Here is a 21,037-nt window from a genome sequence, read left to right as displayed (position 1 = left end):
TTCAGCAATTCAATATATACCGGCAGAGCAAAAGAGAGGGATCTGAAATGGAATGGGAAACTTGGGAGGCAGGCACCCAGTCATCACACCAGGTCTGCACTCTGATACAGTTAACAGATAGGTTAAAGGCACTTCCCCTGGCGGCAGGGCCACGGCATGATCACAGGAGAGAATAACCCAATGGGAGGGTCTAGCCAGCCCAAGTCCCACATCAGAACTGGAACCCTATCCTCATGGGTGGAGTCTACCAGTCAGTCCTTAGACCCACAAACTAAGGTGGAGGAGGGAAAAAGGAAATCCAAGATGGCAGGTGCGGAGCCCCCCTAAGGCCCCCCGCCCCAGGCATCAGTGAACTACAAATGCCACACTCCCCACCCTAAGCCTGCACACCCAAGTACCCTTCCACATCTTCCAGATAGAGGGTGGAAGATGGAGGCAAAGCCCTATGAAAGGAAAGATCAGGGACAGAAAACTGTGGGAGTAAGGAAGCAGCTGGTGAGCAGACCAGCAGTGCTTGAGAAGTACATGAAAAAGAACCTGGATCAGGAGACAGGAGGCTGGAAGGGAGACACAAGAGGCAGGATGAAGTAACGTATATTCAGCGATCACTCAGGTATCCATTAGGTAGTCTTCAGGTAAGTACTTTCTTTTCTCTGTGCCAGAGTCATATTTTATTTCAAGTAGTTCAGAGGATTCACCCACCACCCAGGTAGTGCAGTTCCAACCAGCCCTCCTAGAATCCTGGTTACAGCAACACACCACTCTGACATGACACTCAATCATGACACCATCACCAACACACACAAAGCCAAGACAAAGGGAAATCAAACCAGATATCACATCTCCCGTTTCCAACAAAGAATACACATCAAAGACAAGATACCAAACATCCCTTCCTCAGCAAACAGCCTCACACATTATTATGGCCCCCACATCTCCTGCTTACCGTGGCTGCCGTCATCTGCGCCTAGGCTGGTGGCGCTATCCATTGTGGCATCTGTGCACCGCCCCCACCCAGGGCCTCATTGTCTGTCATCAGCAGCGATCCCCGCTGGGACACCAACATCGTTGGATAGGGGCCACCATGTTCATGATGGTGTGCATGTGCAGGGGACCACCATCCTGGATTCCCACATGCGCAGAGAGCCCGTCCTGATGCGTTGCTGATAGCAATGGGGAACGGGAGGCTGAGCATGTTCAATATTGGTGCCTTGAAATGCTCCGACAATGCCAGACATCATCGTTGCAATACTCTTTAGTATCATGAGGAGATGCTCCATGTCTGGCAGTTCCTTGCCTTCCTGTTCTTCTGTGTCCTTGTCAATCTAAGGCCTGCTCCTCAGTCCTTCCCCCTGTCTTGTTCATCTAGCCATTTTGGGTCCTTAATCTTACCAGCTACCTTGACCCAACTCTATTCTTCTTATCACTCCCTACCTGGCCTTCTGCCCTTCTCCCTGTCATAGCCAGTTGGCCTATTGCCACCCCTTCCATCTCAGGGGTCCGTTTCCATTGCCTGCGTGGTGGAGTGTCTGCTCTGGCGATGGCAGAGATCACGTGGTGCTGAGAGGAAACACTTCCTGACAATCCCATTGTATCTGACCAGACGTGTCTAGAAGAGGGCACTTCCACACTGCCCATCTACCAGACCAGGAAAGCACCCCAGGGACATCATGGATGACATCAGAAGTGTCTGCACCCGGTACCCACGTAACCGAGCGTGACAAGGCTCTGCTTGACATACACAAGGAATAGAACATTATAGAGAGATACACACATCCACTCACAACATTCGGTAATTCACTAGTTTGAAAATACAACCTCTCAGAAAACCACCAGCCACCATCTCTCTCACAATCGCCATTGATGCACAAATGCTGAGTAACACTTTGAAACAACTGGACTAAAAACATAAGCACTCTCATGTGCACCAATAAGATCAAGGGCACTAACCCTGCAATGTAGTTTCCAATCCAACACCAACGCTCTTCTACTGACAACACTTGAAACTACAAAGCAACGTCAGACACCATCCATCTCCAAGTACGACCAATGCATAGTCCCAGTTCAAGAGTAGCGGAAGGAAGCAAGTGACCACAAAAGTAAGAACAAGAGAAACAACCCTACTTTGCAGTTCCCATTCCAGTATAGCACGCCCCAAAAACACTTGCACAGAGCAAAGCATCCTACCATGCATACAGGTGTGGAAAGAAGAAGGCCACGCAGCTGTATGAAGAAGTTAAGCAATTGCCAATGCACTGCCAATTGCAAGTGCTTCCAAAAACAGGAGGCACACTGTTAGGCACCTCAGAAATCCACGGACCCCCCTCTTGCTATGAACGGTAACTTCCGCGTAGATATTACCACCTAACTAAACAGACAAAGAAAACGAAGAAACACAACAAGGACGGTAGTCACACATTGCGTCAAGTCTCATCATATTTGTGTCATTATGAAATTGAGGATATCTGTACATCCTCCACATTTATGCTTTACCTGTTGGTGAGACTAACCTCTCAGTGAGGATACCTTTCCTTCCTCAAGACTCCTGTCCCCCAATCTGGATACTAAACGGGTGTATCCTTAAATATAACCATATTATATGACGTAATCTTAGCTGGCTCTATGTGAAAATGACCCCAGTAAAATGTGATCATGTGAAAATGTTGTCAGCAAAAGGTCCTTTTCAAAAATGTACTCGTTCAGTGCATGCAGTGTAAAGTGTGAAAATCATGCCAGTAAGGAGATCACCAAAAAGGCAATTTTTAGATGCACAAAAGTACAACGCTGTAACCCTAACAATGACACACACACACACATTTAAAGAAACCTCCACAATCACCCTAAATCCACTCCTAAACCTTACCCTAACTCTAATTGCAACCCGTATTCTCTCCTGGTCCCTTACTGAACACTAATCTTTCAGTCCACCAAAGCTTTCTATTTGCATTTGTCTCCAAACAAGACACCAACATCAATAGAAAGTGAAGAGTAAACCTAACTCTAACCCCATCACCAGCCCGCCAGAAATTACAAAGCCCTTGCCCCAACCGAAACCCTTTCTCTAATCCTAACCTTAGATTTGTCGTAAGTGCAACTCTAACACCCTTACACTTAATCTGTCCTAACCAAACCCCAATGTCACCAGCCCCCCACAACCCTTACGCTAATTCTAAACAAAATCATTAGTCTAAAACGTAACCCCTATCCTTACCCTTACACATGCAGTATCAAAGCTTCTTCACTTTTTATAAAGAGTTTCTAACCCCAAATTGCAGTGTCCTAATTAGTGTGTTGTGCTTAACTAAGTTAGAGTTGAAAATGTGAGCCTCTAGAATATATAGCAAGAAAGAATCTGCTTAAGAATCTTTGCTTCTGGGGTTTTTTGGGATGTGTTTCCTGTTCAGACGGAGGCTATGAATGGCAGTATGAAAAACTGAAGAAAGACGATATTAAGATGTATGTCAGCGACTGAGAGGCTTCTAATAATTGTTCCTTTTAATAATCAGTTCCGATATCTGAACACATTCCAGCGTGTTTACATTTCCTTAATGTTTTTTGCACTTTCTTCTCTTTATGTTTTTTCCCCTAAGTGGTCATTACGACTCCCCAGTGACACCAAAGGGTGCTGTGGGGATGCAAGGCAAGCATGCAATATAATTATAGTGGAAATGCAAATACATTTTAATAGATGTTATAATAAAATAAAATGTATTAAGACACAGTTTTAAACAATGTATTGGTCTAGCTAATAGAGCTGGGTTAATCAGGCGAGGCTGGGGCCGAAACAAGTGGCTCGGGCTTGACTCTAGTTACAAGCCAACGCCTGGCTGTGACACAGACGGAGCACCATCTATTTGTGATAAAAAAAAAAAGTGTTTGTGCAATAAAATGTATCTTGTCTGGCCTTGTCAAAGCAAAAGCCAGAATGTATTTCGCTGAGCTATCGTAGTAGCCGTGATTTTGCTTGCATTATTTGTCTTTCTATCAATTGTAACAGCCAAGGGATCAACGGAAAACTTGAATCAAACTTAAAGTTCTCTATTAATTCATTTGTATCCGCAAATGGAGTACTATTGACTGAAGTGACACTGGTGTGGATGGAAAAAACAAAATAAGATTGTGGCAGTCAACTTGGTCTTTACCTTTGTTTTTGTCAATTGTTATCTGTCCTTCTGTCTCTTCTTTACTTAAAGTCCCAGGAGGTTTAAACAATCAATTACAGTCGCTTGCATTATATAGTGCCCTGAAGATGTTATTGTCTAAGAAGTAATTATTTAATTGTGGCATAATGTGAATGAAAGGCATAAAAGCCTTGATTAAGGCTTTTATGTCTTTAATTTATTCCATGCCACATTTCAAATAATTTGTATTGCTGAGAGCAGGGGCGGAACGCAACTTGCATTTACTCCGCCTTCGTTCCTATCTGCCATACAAATGCTCCAGCATTTGCACCGGCATGGATCTTCAGCCAACGCAAATGCTAGATATCAATATGGGGTCTGCTGGCTTTATGCACCAGCATAAAGCAGACAGACCACAAAGGGATCCATTGTAACTGAACGCTGCCTGTCAGTAAAATTAATTGCTGCCTGACACGCAAGCATGTTGGGAAGCATTTAATTGTAATTGTGAATGCTGCTTACCATGCACAGATGGTAAGCAGCATTCGCAATTAAGAGTAAATGCTGCCTGGCGCTTTTCACAGTGGAGAGCAAAAGTGCAGGGCAAAAGGTGCTGTGTACCCCACCATTTGCCTGGCACATTTGGACTGACCATGCAAATGATGAAAAGCTGGCAGCAGGTACCTGGCTATGCCTGAGTGCAAACATACCGGGTCCATGCCATCAAATTACAACATTATATTTTTCTTAGCTCTGTGTCTTTCTTGGCTTGGTGTAGAGATTACCTGGTTGCACCCTCTGCTACCACTCACCACCCCCCAGTGCTTTTAGGTTGATTGACAGGGGTCAGGCAAAGCATGGAAAGGTGCACCCCAGGGTACTCAGAACGTCCCACCTGTTTAGGTTCAAATATGCCCCCTCTTAACTTTGGGCTATCTCCTCCAAGCAAGCTCTTCACCCAGGCAGGTTTTTAAGGGTTCCGCTTTCTTTGCCTTCTTTCTGAGCCTTGCTCCAATTCTTTTTTCGTTGGTCCTTTATTCCATTTTCTGGTGATCTGATGACTTCCTACTCTCTATCTCTCACTTTTCCCACTTGTTCCATGCCCTCTTTTCCCTTGAATTGTTTGTTCTCCTCCTTCCCTTCCTCTCTCTTTTCATGTCTCTCCTTATCTTGCTCTCTCCCCCCTCGCTTCAGTACCTTCTCCTTTCTCTATCCACTCCTTCCCCTATCTTTCTCTCTCTCTTTCTCTGATATCAACCCCGTTCTCAGCTTCGACATCTGTCCTCTCACTCCAACATCTACCACTTAAAATCCATGCTCTGTCTATCGCTCCTTTAATATGCTGGTAATTGTCCTGGATTGAGTGGGATTCATGGCAGCTTTGTGCGGGAGAGGAGCGGGCCCTGTGATGGTTGTGGAGCAGATTCACATTTTATTTCCCCATGTATGTTGAATGGTGCAACTGCTCATTAAGCGGTTCTGAACACTGCATAATAGCTGGCTGTCCCGTTGGCTATTAGGTGGCACTGAAAGCACTACCTTTGACCATTGGCATTAAAATAAGAGCTTTAACATAAGAGCTTGAAATAGGGGCTTTGAATGTAGGTTTGTAATGCTTTTCAATGCAGATGACATATGAGGATGGATTTATGTAGTTTGGCTATGTGTCCCACCCATTTAATGCCCATTGCTAAGTGAAATCTATAGGATTTTCCTCCCATTCCCGCCCATTTTCTCTCCAACCACGCCTCTTTTTGCACTCTTTGGCTGTATTTGTACTGTCATGAATTTTGTCAGCCATTTTTACTTCCAAATTGTTGTCTGCCATCTGTTAATGTTATTTAAATGTTATTTGACTCGATTGATGCTTTAGCATACATTTACTGCAGCTTTCAAGTTATGTTACTAATTTTACAGTATTTTATATTAGAGATAGACAAGGTACTGTAATAGTTTCGTTTTTGGTTTAAAATGGCTCTGAAAATGTACATCTAGTGACTTGTGGGGGCTTGGTTTAGTGTTTTTGATGTATGGAGCATCTGATTGGCTGTGCAGTTAGTGATGTGATTGAATGTGCCATGTGTGTTTGTTTGTATAAGTAAGCCATTTTGTTTCTGGATGCAAGTATTTTTGTACATTTGAAGACTGCTGAAAGCTATGTGATTTGTTTGCATTTGTTAATTTGTGTGTCAGCGGCTTTAATGTGTTTTAATGTGTTTTAATAACGTTCGAAATATGATCTGGCGGCAGATTAATGTTATTAACCCGTCGCTGGCACTTATTTGCAATGTTAGTCAAACAAATGTAATGTCGTCGGTGGCTTGCTTTCCCGATGCCGCCGCCAATATTAACTTTGTTTTACTAACGTTGCAAATATGTGTTGGCGGCGGATTAATGTTGTTAACCCGCTGCGGGCACATGTTTGCAGTGTTAGTGAAAGCTTGGCTGCCAATGCTTGTTTAAATTACAACACAGTTATGGGGGATGGGCACAGCATGTCAGGATAAGGGCTGGTCAAGGCTAGAGAGGCATTTAAGGCCTGGGAAAATGCCCCATTCTTTAGGGTTCCAACCTAGCTGCTCACTGTTGCAATAATAACATTTTGCTTTCAGCACAGTGAGATCTCATTAATGGTTGCACCTTTATCAAAGCGAAACCTTTTCTTCCTTCAATTGCAGCGCACTAGTGATGACGACTACCTGAGCGGCCAAGTGGTAATGAAAATGACTAATATTCAGACTGAACCCTGGCACGAGGGTCTTGAATAAAGTACAAAGTTGAGGGGCCTCAGGCACACACTGACATGAATGACAGTGTGTGCCTCTATTCCACGCGTATACCCTTTGCTTTCCATTGATGGTGCTGTGTCTCTAGTACTGTGTCCACAGAAATTACACCGGAAACAACTTCATGTATGTAGTGACTATTTAACAGCAAAAAGTGCACACTGCTGTGGCCAGCGCAAGTCTTCAATTTATAAATCAGTCTGTGACCAGCCAATGGATTCATTTTTGAAGCGCACTGACTTGTGGTCTATTCGGTGCAATGCACATGCTTTCTGATAGTCGGCTGGGTCCTCCTTCTCTGACCCCCTAGTCCTGCCCCTACTATGGCCCATGCATGAGTGGGCCAGACAATCGGAGTGCAGTGATGTGACATAGGACAGGCACAAGCACTGCACTGTTTGTTCTTCTGACGTCAATCACATATGATTGTGCAGGTCCAGAGGGGCAGCAAACCCCTGCATTGGTTTTCTATGTCTTCAGTGTACAGTAACCAACCTGGACTCAGACAGAGGCCCATCCCACCTGCTACCTGACCACGTGATCATTTTCCACTTTCCTTCCCCTGACTCATCTGCTCGAGTGAGGAATCCCAGCCTGTGTAGGCACCAGCATCCTTAGTCTCTCTTGCCCTCATGCCATGGCTGCTAACTACCCTGCTCCAGCTAGCCCATGTTGCTATGAGGCCCAGGCTGCCTGGCCTTGGGTTTTCATTCTGGCCTTAGCATCAAATGACTGCTGCTCGTGCCAGCACATAGCAGAACTCCAGCTGTCACTGCAGCACATAATTAAAGCAGTGATTAGATGTTCAAATTCCTTGCTTTTAAAATAGTTTTCTATGACAGTTTACAGACATTAATTGACAATTAACCGTTGATGGTAGAATGTTTAATTTGTGCACTTGAACAAGAATCTGCATGTTGCTTATTTTAAGGCACAAAATGAAAACGCTTTTCGATGCATTTTTTCATATATGTCAACGATCCTCTACTATTTCTTCATCTCGATGGCAACTCAGATGAGATTGCTTCCCACTTCAACACCTACGTTATTGCCATCACTCATTGTCAAAATCTCTTAAACCTTGGTTACTTTAAGGTACAGATCTTGGTTTTCACATCAGCCATCTATCACTGCTCTCTACCTTGTGGATAACTTCTATAGGCCCTTATCCATCTTCCACGACCACAGTATATAATCTTTGTGCTAAACTGGATGCAACCTCGAGTTTTCAACTCACAAATTGTTTCTGTTGCTCAATTAATCATGTTTTACCATCTTAACCTTCTACGCCGAGTTCTAAACGTATTTAACCAGCACAGGTCATGCTTGTGAACAGTCTCGCTTCAGCTCGTTCTTGAGTTTTGCAGATTCACTATAAATCTAGGTGTGCCCTCGTATCTGGTCCTCCCTAAACCAAACTTTAACAGGTTTTCAAACTCAAAAGCCAAACATCTTCTGAAATTGAAGCTGAGACACACACTATATCTTCCTCACCCTTCACTGTGTCCTGATCGGAGAAGTGCATAAAGCACAATGACCTGGATTAAGAGAGTGGCACAATTAGTTGGGATACTTCTGCCAAACTCTTATTTTTACTCCCACCTGTTTGGCGGTAAATCCACCAGATTATAAGTGATGGTGTTATTTCTTACTATGGGGTCAGTAGTACTAGGGGTACCCTTTCTTTCAATGTTCAATTCTGACAGGTTCCCCCATTTTCGGTCTGGGTTGTGCCTCCCAATCATGGCCTTATCCTCAGGAGAGGAGTTGTTCTCCATGAGGTCGTCCCGCATGTTACCACCCATAGCGGGACGATTGGTTAGCAGCCTCATCTCCCTAGCCCCATGGAGAGGGCATCTGCCCTGGGTAGAAGTGATGCCATCTGAAGCATCGTCACAGCTGTCACTTTCTCTCTCCTTGCCCTGTCACTCTCTGTGTACCCTTCCTCCTTGCGCCCTAACTCTACCTCTCACCCTTGCACCTTTGAAGATATCCCCCTTACACCTACACCTTAATTCCATCTTATCCAACTCACCTTTGCTGGAAACCCTTATATTTAATCTCACCATTCCTTTTTCTCTTAGCCTCCCATGCCTGCATCCGTTCTCGCATCCCTCCTTAAACCTATGAACTCTTCTCCTTGCACCCTGGTGCTTATTACTGCAGAATTCAAAGAACATCCAGTAATGCTTGTTTAATCAGATGGCTCTTCCCACTTGGCTGCCTCCGGTCTCCAGTGACCTGACTACAACTGCATGTGATTCTTTGTCTGCTTTGTAAAATCACCAACTTCCAAGGTTAGGTGAAGGCTGGATTCTCGAGCGCTGCTTATGTACTAGATTAGTGATGGCTGCTGACCCTGTCTGATGATAACAATGACCTGCACAGTTCTACTGTCACGGCCTGTGAGCAGCAACCATTACATTCCCTGAGTCCTTTCTTCTGGAATACTGATAAACTAACTTGGCCCCCAATCCTCACCCTCCAGTCTCCATTCACATTACTCCAGGCACACAACACCATTAGGTTAATTGAGCTTCAGCCCCTTCCCTCTAAAATTCTGGGCCAGCGCGCACAGGCCCTTGCCCGCCTTCACAGCTCCCATGACAAGGAGAATATACTAGTGATTTACAGCATCCAGTATATTTTTCTGCAATTTGCAGTTAATGTGTACATTTTTAAATGAAACTCACATACAGCTCTAGTTGCCTACCAAATGTGTGCCTTCGTCCAAGACAAAGGGTGCCACAAAATAAATCTCATTTTTAAATGTATGTTTATATAATTGATGCCTGCCATTTGGCATGCCGAATAGGGTTTGATTTTTCTGTAAATGTGAGTTTTGGAAATGTCTGCCAAACTATGACTACAGTAGATGCCTCTATCACACAATTACATTTGTTGTGTGCCTCTAAGTCCAGAAAATACTGAGGTATAAAACGGAGAAGATTTTTCAGAGATGCATTACTTTGCATTTTGTTAATTGTAGTCTTAAATTCAGGATGTAGAACATATACCTGCAACCATACTCCTTTTGCTTATCATGCTTATTATCATATAAGGATATATGTTCAGATTGGTTTACTCTGTGATTTGTGTACTTTACAAGGAATCTCTATCAGATAGCATTATTGTAATTCTTGAAAACGAAATTATTTTTTTTTTATTTTTTTTTTATTTACTTGTTTTTAATCGGAAATGAATTAACGATTTTTACAAGAACCCTTCTTCTTCTACAGATGCGCCGAGGCGCTTTTGACAGTCATTTTTCTGATTTTGACGCTTCTGAGTTAATGTTTACTTTCCGCCTTCTCTATCCGGAATTTCGCTGTTTTTTGATTATTCCTTAGATTTGGCTTGCGGTGGGCGATTTCACTGTTTCGGCCATCTCTGCTATTTTCATATGGGCCTGTGTGTTGGAAATCTTTTCGAAGGCAAGGTCTATCAATTTTACTGCCGCTATGGTCCATCTCGTTGATTCTCCTGATATTAGCCTGTTCCAGACCGCCTCTTCATCTAGCGTCGTCGCCCCTTGCAGACATGATTGTATATATCTGTCTCTAATTATGCTGGTTTTTGGGCATCTTAGGACTAGATGTCGCAATGTTTCCACTTCTTCTTTATTTTTGCATAGGCGGCAACTTTTATCCATTTTTGATGATCTAATGGCTAGGATTTGATGTGTCATCAGCAGGTTTAGTCTTGCCTTCAAGAATGTGCTCCTCATCTTTTTGTTCGGGAACTTTTTGCAGTAGTTCAGTGGCTCTTTCACCCTGTTGAACGTCGGTGGAAGGTGGGTGAGTAGCTTATTTGCTCTCGCTGTGTCTACAGTGTGGATCCAATCCATGAGTTCGATTTTTATCTTTACTCGGTCTGGGTTTTTTTTTAGATCTTCTTCTGTGCATGATATTTCGTTTAGTGTTTCTTGTATTGTTGTTGCCCAATTGTTGAGCGCTTTACAAGTGCCCGTTTTCAATTCTTCGCGCATATTGGCAATGAATTGGCGATTCATTGCCAATTCATTGCCATTATGATTTTTCTATAAAGTCTCAGCTTGCTTTGCTTGACTGATGTAGCTAACGAGACCAGGCCCAACTCCCTTCTAATTGCGGGCATGGAGGTTGATTTCGGTAGGCCTAGTACTGCCTTCCACACCTGTCCTTCCAATTTTTGCCATATTGGGTTCGGTAAGTTGAGCGCGGCTTCCATACCATAGATGATAGACGGCACAACCTTTGCCTTGTAAAATTTTATTGCCGGAATAATGGAAAATTTCCCAAATTTTTTGTCCACCAGTCTCATTTGTGCCGTAAGTCTTTTGACTTTGTCCCATAACTGATCTTGTATTGCGTTGTCACCTGCTGATCCGTCTAAGGTTACCCCTAGGTATTTGATTTTGTCAACTACTTCCAGTTTGGCGTTTTCCAAGTGCCAGGTTGTCTGCTTTGTATTTTTGTTTGCGGTTTTTTCGAAGACCATCACTTTAGTTTTTGTTGTGTTAATTTCCAGATGGTTTGTTGACATATAATTTGCCAGGTTGTTTAGTTTTCGTTGTAGCCCAATTGGTGTTTGGTCAATAATGATGGCGTCGTCTGCGTACCATAATCGTGGTATGATTTCCTTTCCTATTTTTGGTGGGAAAGCTCTTATTTTTTTTTCTTCGATCTGGTAGTCCCCCAAGAAAGCGATAAACAGGGCTGGAGCTAGTGGGCAGCCCTGCTTTACACCTCTCTGGATTTCGATCTCTTCCGACAAGGTGCCTTGCTTATTCAGTTTTACTCTGATTTTAGTGTTTTCATGAAGCGCTTTTATTGGTGCCAGGACCGATGTTGGGCATTCCCACTTGCTCAGTTTCAGCCATAATTTTTCACGATCAATTTTATCAAAGGCTTTTGATAAGTCTACGAATGCCAGGTAGATTTTTGGGGCACCTTCTTTTACTTTCGCTTTCAAGATCTGAAGGATCAGTATGTTTATTGCCGTGCCTCCCTTCTTCTGGAATCCTGTCTGAAAGATATCGAAGCAGGGTGCAGTCTTTGCCCATGTCCCAAAGTGGATTAACAACTGGGTTGCGTAAATTTTGCCCACAATGTCTAACAGTGCTATGGGCCTGTAGCTTTCTGGGTCTTCTCTGTCGCCTTTTTTATACACTGGCACAATTATGGCATTTAGCCAAGTGTCCGGCACCATTTTTGTCTGGGCGCAATGTGAGAAAATTTTGCTGATTAGCACTGCCCATGCCTTCGCGGATTGCTTTAGGTCGATATTAGACAACCCGTCCGGTCCGGGGGCCCTTGATGTTTTTAAGTTTTTGATGATTTTTTCAATGTCTGTAATGTTAGCCACGTTCACCCAAGTGGCTGTCGTGTCTAGTAATCCTTTGGTTGTTTGCGTTTTTGGTCGCTCAAATTGTGCCATTAGGTATGATTTCCAGTTTGACTCAGGGACTTGGTTTATCAGTTCTGGAGGCTTCGATCTATTTGTTTCTTTGATTATTCTCCAGAAATCGCTTGTTTTCTTTGAACCAAGACTTTTCAACATTTTTTCCGCATCTTGTTGGTACATCCATAGTCTATGTTGCTTTAGCCAATGGTTATATTTCTTAGCCTCCATCTGCCAGTTTTCCCAGTCTTCCTGCTGTTGTCTTTTTGTTGCAATTTTCCTTAACCTCCTCACCACTTTTCTTCTTTCCACCACCAGTTTGTCATATGTGTGTAATGTGTTTGATGTTTTCTTCTGTTGACTCCTCGCTGGTTTTTTGTATGGTATTAGCAACGGTATGTAGTTCGGTCGAGTTTGTGGAGCTTTTTCCTGAGCCTCATCAGAGAGTCTATAACTTGCTGTTATCGTTTTTACCTCTTCTTCTGTTAGACAGACTCTAGATTGTTGGTTGTTTATTTCGAGATTGTATTTATACACGTGATTTTCAGTTTGTGATCCTGTCCATTTGCATATTAGCAGATTGTGATCACTGTATGTGGTTCTTTGAACTTTGTATTCTTCAATTCTGGGTATAAATTCTGTTGACACAAAGATGTAATCTAGGGTAGCTTTTGCATTCAAACTCTCCCAAGTTGGAATGTTCTTTTGTTTCGGAAATAGAGCTGCGATGTTATGAAGATTTCTTGGTTTAATCAGGGTCTCCCATGCAACACCCCTCTCGCGGGTTGAGTCTTGACACTTTCCCAACTTTGTTTCTTTGTTCCCCTCTCTGCAATCGGCGTTTAAGTCGCCACATATGATGATGTCCGCGTTCGTGTGCTCTATTTTGATTTCATCTATCACCTCTGCCATTTTTGCGCAGTACGTTTTGTTTGTCATCTTTTGGGGGTTCCAATACGTGTTTATTATGATGATTTGGTTGCCAATCCTCTTGCTAATTGATTTTCCTTCGTTGCTCCATGAAGTCAGTATTACTAACATCTCATATGATTCGTGTAATTTTTTCGGTGTTGCCAGGCCTACTCCCATTTTCGTTGCTGTCAGCAGGCCTGAGGATGGTCGGCCTAACAATCCCTTGCTTGCAGGTGCTATTTCCACTACATAGCCGTCTAGGCCGGGTTTTTCTTGTAGCCAAGTTTCTTGTAGGCATATGATGTCTAGTGCGCCTAAGTCCACGTCGCCCGGTCTGGTTAAATGCGTGTATCCTCTTGTGTTCCATGACCCCAGGATGAAACATTTCTTGGTTTCTTTTTGGTCACCCCTTCTTTGTTCATCCCACGTAGGTGCTGGTGACTGTGTTAATTGCTAATTTTCTGTTTTACCCATTAAGGCTGCTTTTAGCCATGCTAGCGGGCCCGTGTTCGGTGACGTGTCTTTTGTTTGTCTCGGAGGTGATTTCTTTGCTCTCTCATTTCCACTGTGGCGGCCAGTTCTCTCTGGGCTAAAATAGCTCTGAACGCGCCTTGGTTCCACTCTCCTGTGTAGGTTCTGATATTCTGCTCCCGTGTCCTGGTGCTCCTTCCTTGATTGCGTGTTTTGTTTTTCTTCCTTATGGGATCTTCGGTACTCTTTTCTCTCTTCCGTTGGTCCATACTTCACTTGCCAATCGATACCTCTTTCTTCTCTCTGTTTTCCTAGTCTATTAGATCGATACCGCTCTTCTGTCCGTGAAGTGAACTGGTACGATCTTCTTTCTTTTTCATCGTACTTAGTGTCTTTCTTTTCTTTTTGTATTTCTCTTTTAATTTCTGTCAGCCCAAACCCATTTTGGAGCATTTCAGTAGCTGCGTTTGCTTCCGTTTCTTGCCGGATTGGTTCTTTCACGTGAATGTATGCCTTGGCGATCTTTCCTCTATGGTAAGGCTCTACTAACGTGATAGCTTCTGTTTTTATCATTTTCAGCGCGTTCATTTTGCTCATTAATTTCAAGATCGTCTTCCTATTTAGGATCATGTATCCACTTTTTATATCTAATTGCTCAAGTTTGAATATACGTTCCTGTCTTTCCGGTTTCGACGTACCAGTTCTTCTGTTTTTCTCTGGGCTTTTTATCTCCTGTTTTCCGTGCTTTGATGACCACTCACTTATTCTTTGATCTTTCGAGGGCTTTCGTTCTTCTTCTCTGTTCTTTTTTTGTATTTCTGTTACTCTTCCCTTTTGGATCTCACTTGCCTCTCTGCTTCTTTTTGGTGTTTGGGGTTTCATATTTTGCTCATTTCTATTTCTTTCTCCGGTTCTTTTCGCTTTTGTATTTGCTGATCTGTGTTCACCTTCATCACTGAGTTGTCAGAGGCGGTCTCCCAATGCTGAGACAAATTCATCAGGTTTGTGTCGGTCATAAAATCTTCGACCGACAGGGGGGGACTTCTCGTTTTGTCTCTTTTCCTTTCTTTCTGGCTTTTTTCGAAACTTTCCTCTCTGATTTCCTCTTCCTTTTTTTTTCCTTTTAGTTTTTCTGCTTCCTGCTGCTCCGCCTTCTCTGTCGTCAGGTCTTTGTCAGTCCTGTCAGTTTTCTTTAGTTTCAATATCACTGGGACTTTATTCTGGGGATGATTATGGAGTCCTGATTTAATTGGGTATGTTTGCGGGGGTTTAGGTCTTTTCTCCATCACTACCTTTATCTCATTGTCTCCTTTATGTCTCTCTGTTAATGCTGCATTTTGACTTTCCCGCTCCGATTTTTTGGTTTTCTTGTTCTCCTCCTCTGTCCCTCTTTTTAGACACTCAATTTGTTTCTTTAAGTCCTCCAGCTCTTTTTCCCACCCCTTCTTGTAGGTGTCAGTTCTTTCTTCTACAGCTGTGATGTATCCTTCTATATGCGTGATTTTTGTGGACATTGAAGCCAGAATTGATGTGTTGTCTTGTATTCCTTCTTTTATTGTTTCGTATAGTTTGCAGTATGGCGCCAATGCTATCGTTATTGCAGACATGATTGTTAGTAGATCTGGTTTTTTGCTTGGGGACTCCTTTTGTGTCGGCGTGCCTAATTCACTTATTCTTCTATTTTTCGGCGATTTTGGAGTGCTGGCTATTTTCCCTGGCATAGCCATTATTTCTGTGAATAGGCTATCGCTTAACCTGGGTCTGTGTGCTTTTTCCTCCAACCTTATGCACTTAGGTTTTTCTTTCTGTGTTTCTCTTTGTTGGGTCTCTCCATGCAGTTCTCTTACTTTCTCCGGGGTACGAAGTAACTGGTCTGAATTCGGGTGTGCTTTTGCCCCGTCTGGGCCGTCCACGTTTTGTCGTTGGTCTTTAGGTTGGGACACCCTCTCCCGGGCCAGGGCCTGTCGTTGGTTGTCATCTTCAGGTCTTGAGGTATTTCCCCCTCCTTCAGGCTGCTCCTCCTGATGTTCTTTTAAAGCGCTTTGCTTCCGTCTTTCCTCTCTTTCTTCTATTTGTCGCCGGATTGCTTTCGCCGCGTTCCTTTTTTCTTGCAAGAGCTGCTGCAGGCCTATAGCTGGCGATCCTTCTGGTCCCGGTGCGACCCCGGGGGTCTGCTGACTATCTCCTCCTGAATTTATCTCAACCGCTTCCAGCAGTTCTGCGTCCGATAGATCGTTTTCCGATTCTAATTTTCGTTTCTGCTGGTTAAAGAAAAATGCTTTCAATGTTCCTGACAAGGATACTGGCGGTGGTCCTTTTTGCGTTCCCTCATTTTTTTTTTTTGTTTTTTGCGTTTTTTTTTTTGATTTTCTAATGCCGTTTTCTAGCTGTCCACAGCCTCTTTCTTTATTATTCTTTGTTGTTTTCATTTCGTTTTTCTTTTCTTGATTTTTTCTTTGCGTTGTTGGTTTATTGGTAGGTATCCTTTTTTTCTGTTTTACTTCTAACGCTTTTTTTTCTTGTTCTATTTCAGAATCTGAGTCTGACGTCCCCGTTTCACTTTCGTTCCAACTTTCCCCCGTGCTACTTGCTTTCCCCTCGTTGCTGATGAATTTGCTACTTGCCACTTGCGTCCGATTTTCTTCCCTTTGTTTTATCTCTTCTTCTATTTCGTTCTCACTTATGCCTAGTTCCTCTTCAGTATCAGCAAACTCTGGTTCCCTGTGTACATTTGCTTGTACGACTGTTTTGGGAACCTTCTCTTTTGGCCAGTCTAGCCTTCTTCCTTCTTCGTATTCTTGTGGTAAACTGTCCACCTCCACTCTTTCCCTTTCTTGCGTGGCGGTCAGCTTGTTAGCCTGGCTCTTTGCCAGTTCCGCTAACTGTGTCCCTTTGGTGTTTTCATTTGGGCTGTCTATTTGGTCTCTAACTTTCTCACGGCGCTTCTCTAGACCACTCCTCGCCGTGTTCTCCATCCGCGTGGGGCTCCTCCTCCTAGCCCGCACCGAGTCAGGTGAGGCAGGCAGGGCTGGATGTCCTGCTCCGCGGTTTGTTGTCTTTTCCGATGATTTCTTTTCCCTTCGTTCCCTCCGGTCCTCGGCGTCACAGCGCTCCTGCTGAGGGTCCGTCAGCGGCTGCCCTCCGACTGCCGTTTCCGGAAACCCACTCGCCTTCGGTGCGGTGTGCAGGGCGCTGGCCACCTCAGATCCCGGTAGGTCTTGTTTCCTTTCGCCACTTAGATTTATTTCTGGGCCTTGTGGTTCTGTTGTTACTGGTTCTGTTGTTACTTGTGCGTCCTTCTCCTTTGGTTCATGGACGCACAAAGTAGACGTCGTGCCCACCTCTCTGAGCTCGTTATTCGGACTGTTGAGACGAGACCTCGGCGTATATAGCTCTTTTTTCCCTTCGTGGGTGGTTTCTTCGTTGAAAAGCGTCTTTAATTTCAGCCGAGTGGCTGGCGATTTCACACTCCTTAGACGCCGTTTATTGTTGTCAGTGTCCGAAACCACTCCCACCTCGTCCGGTTTTTCGTTTTTACTATTTTTTCGTCCTTGCTGTAACGATGGTCTCTCATATTTCTGGGCCTCCATATTACGTTTACCTCTGCCTCTGCCCTCGCGGGCTCCCGCGGACTCCAGCAGACTCAACTCTCCTCACCAACTCCGCTCACCGCTCCGCTCTGGTGCAGGGTTTTTAAGCCCTCCCACACGCTGTAGTAGACAGTGGAGAGAGACTCCAGCAGACTCAACTCTCCTCACCAACTCACCAAGTTAGTAATATTGAGCCAGTGTTTTCTCCCCTTCCGCGGGTCTCGCCAGTGCGCTCTCTTGTGTGCCTCTAAGTCCAGAAAATACTGAGGTATAAAACGGAGAAGATTTTTCAGAGATGCATTACTTTGCATTTTGTTAATTGTAGTCTTAAATTCAGGATGTAGAACATATACCTGCAACCATACTCCTTTTGCTTATCATGCTTATTATCATATAAGGATATATGTTCAGATTGGTTTACTCTGTGATTTGTGTACTTTACAAGGAATCTCTATCAGATAGCATTATTGTAATTCTTGAAAACTAAATTATTTTACCAACTAGATCTTTGAATGGATGTGGTAAAATGTTTAAATTGCAGAGTGTGTTAAAACCCCAGCGTCAGTGCTTAACATATTGTGTGTGTTCCTGGTCAAATCATTTAATCACACTGAAAACATTGAAAGTCCCTACAAGTGATTTAGTGCACACACTGTATGCTAGTCAATAAAAACCTCACTCATAGTTTAATATAATTGGTTTTGCTTCATATATACAAATAATATTCAGCATTCATTAACACCACACCATGTAGTTATTTTTATCTTGGCGTACACGTGGCAACACAACCTGAAAACCCTGATCCTCTTCTGACTGATTTTTGGGTGAGGGTGGGAGAATGGATAATTTAGAGGTAATGGTGGCTATTGTTGTAATACTTTGCCCGGCAGATCCCCCAACGCCCCTCAATGGCACCTGCAGGGTACCTGGTTAACTTTGTAAACATAAATGAGGTTGCATGTATTCACTTTTTTCCATGAACGTTATTTTATGTATTTTTCTTAGTTTTTCCAAACCTCTACAAAATCAGGTAGATGTTTGAATCAAGATCTTTACAGATATTGAAAATTATTAGATACAATAATTAACACAACCTAAGAATAACCTTTACATACAAATACATATTTACATACAAATACATCCAAACAGACAGAATAAATAATTACATTAGAATGATATTTGAATACGGCATTCCAGGCTAAGATGGTAATACCAGAGAAAATGAATCCCTAAATTTGATTGAATATCCTGGGACACTTCCCAAGAAGAACAAGAAACATTGATTAAAATAATCAGCAAAAACAACTGCCAGATTCAGAGGCACTGATTTACTGTGCATAATGTCCCACCATACATGCTCCAAACGTACCCGGTTTGAAGTAGAGACACATTTAATAAATAAACAATCCTCTGTGGTCTAAGAACAGGGCTATATAAAAGCAAATGTGGAAGCGTTTCTTTTGTATCAGCAGCGTTACAGAATCGACTTGCATACCCCTCCTTATGGCTAACATTTCCTTAGTAGACAATTAAATGCATTCAACCTGAAGCGGATGAAGGTGTTTCGCATCTTCTTCCATGGGAATCATTTTGGATAGGGCTCAATAGTACCTAAAGCTTTTTGAGAAGAAATGACCTGTGAATATAAATACGAGCTAAGGATGGCATCATTAGTACGGGCCCAATCGTTACTTTGGATCAGATTGTTTACTTTAAGTGGATTGTGCAGAAGGGTTTCCAAACAAGTTCCTAGTTTAGCCAATAGGCATAAACATTCAGAATAACGATTGAGCATGAACCGCTCCTGCGTAACACCCTCTCTCACACCTTTACCAAGTAACGAGGATAGACTCTTTTCTGAGCTAACGTACATTTTTCTGAATAGAGACAGTCTCTTGCACTCTACCAGACTTGGTAAAGACTTTAGTCCCAGTTCATAAAAGATTGCCGAAAATATCACAACTTTAGGGATAAAATATAGAACTGAGTGCCAAATAGATTCATATTCGTTTAGTTTCAACATACACCAACAGGAAAACAATCCAAAACATAGCATAATCTTGGGATAACCTTTGCTAGATAGAATTTGAAGACTGGCAAAATGGAAAATGTACTATATTTAACGTCAAGCTTTATAATTTGTGCAATTGACTTAAGCGCTTTTTCTTTCAGATGATTCCTAAAGGAACACTTCTTAGGAAATGAAATAATTGAAAACCTGAAATAGGCAATGCCCGGCTTCACTGACACTTCACAAGCATGTGAATCTAATCAGGCTTATCCTCTTCCCCAGCCTCAAAATAACCGTCTTGTGTGGATTGACACGCAAATGGTTTTCATTTATGTATTGATTAAAGCCAACAATGAGTCTATGCAGTACAGTGGGTGTGTGATCAATCAATATGAAATAAACTGCATAAGCTGGTCAAAATATTTTTAACCCCCTTATTTTGGCCGGCACAAATGAGGCTTTAGATAGAATATTGCCAATGTCTGAAACATAAAGATAAATAAGCAGGGCGCTACAATACATCCTTGACACAGGCCATTACAGGTAGGGAAAGATTTGGTCAGTAGCCCATCGTTATTCAGCCTAACCTGTATTTTTTAACCCTCATGGAGATGTATCAGTATTGTCAATAAACCATGGGGGAGGACTAGTTTTTCCAATTTGGACCATACAATATTCCTGTCTACTAGATCAAATGCCATTGATAAGTTTATTGCGGCCACGTAAATTGCGGGGGCTAGATTCTTTCAGGCTAAATGTTGTAAAGAAGTCAACAGGAGACCGCCGCAATCCGTACCCATATTTTTCCTGAAGCCCATCTGCTGGGTGGATAGAATATTATTACACACAGACCATTCTTCAATATGCTTGAGCACCACAGAGGAAAATATTTTAGAGTCCACGTCTAACAGAGCAATAGGACGATAGTTCAGCGGGGATAACTTATCTCCCTTCTTATAAATGGGAATGACATATGACGTTGTCCACAATATTGGGAGAGACCTAGAGATCACAATAACATTGAACACTATCCATAAAACATTTGATCATAGGTTGATATCATTTTTGAGTGTAACGTTAGTGAGCTGGTTAGGACCAGCGACCCTAAAAGACCTAGCCTTAATAATCAACCTCACAATATCATCAATAGAGAATTTTAGGGGCCAAACAGATCACTAGTGGTTACTCCCTCCTGCCCATACAAATGAAGAGACACGGTTAGTTTGGACTGTTCTTTGATTTGTCTCCAGGCCATTTATTAATAACCAAAAGTTGTGGGAGTTGCCATCTCTCATAGTAGTCATCAAGGCCTCCTCATGCTTTTGATACATAAAAGCCTGTTTCAATTTGAGAACATATTTTTAACTCTTTTTCACTTTCATTACTGCCCTCTGCTTGGAGTCACTAATACAGGGCATCTTAATTAAAGATTAATTCAGCCTGCGGGTCATTTTATTTCCTGTTTTGCACCAAGTGGTCAAACCTATGAGTATGATAGTGGTCATTATGTGGCCTCGGAGGGCCATTTGCTAATTTTCAAATCGCTGATTGCAAATAGGGAACAAACATACTATGTGTGAAAGATGTACATTTAGATGCCAAATGAAGGTTAACAAAATCCTTCAACAAAAAAAATGATGTTTTGCTTTGTTATCATCATGCCAGGCTAAGTGAGGGCGTTTGGTGTTGACAGTCAAAGGCATACGGTGAATTTGCCTAACATTTTCTATTTCGTTCGAACTTAATGACATACATAACATTGCA

This window comes from Ambystoma mexicanum, chromosome 4q (genome assembly GCF_040938575.1).
Source record: "Ambystoma mexicanum isolate Mex_15411 chromosome 4q, UKY_AmexF1_1, whole genome shotgun sequence".
Classification (NCBI taxonomy): Eukaryota; Metazoa; Chordata; class Amphibia; order Caudata; family Ambystomatidae; genus Ambystoma; species Ambystoma mexicanum.
The sequence above is the reverse complement of the archived record's forward strand: the minus strand, read 5'-3'. Positions refer to the sequence as shown.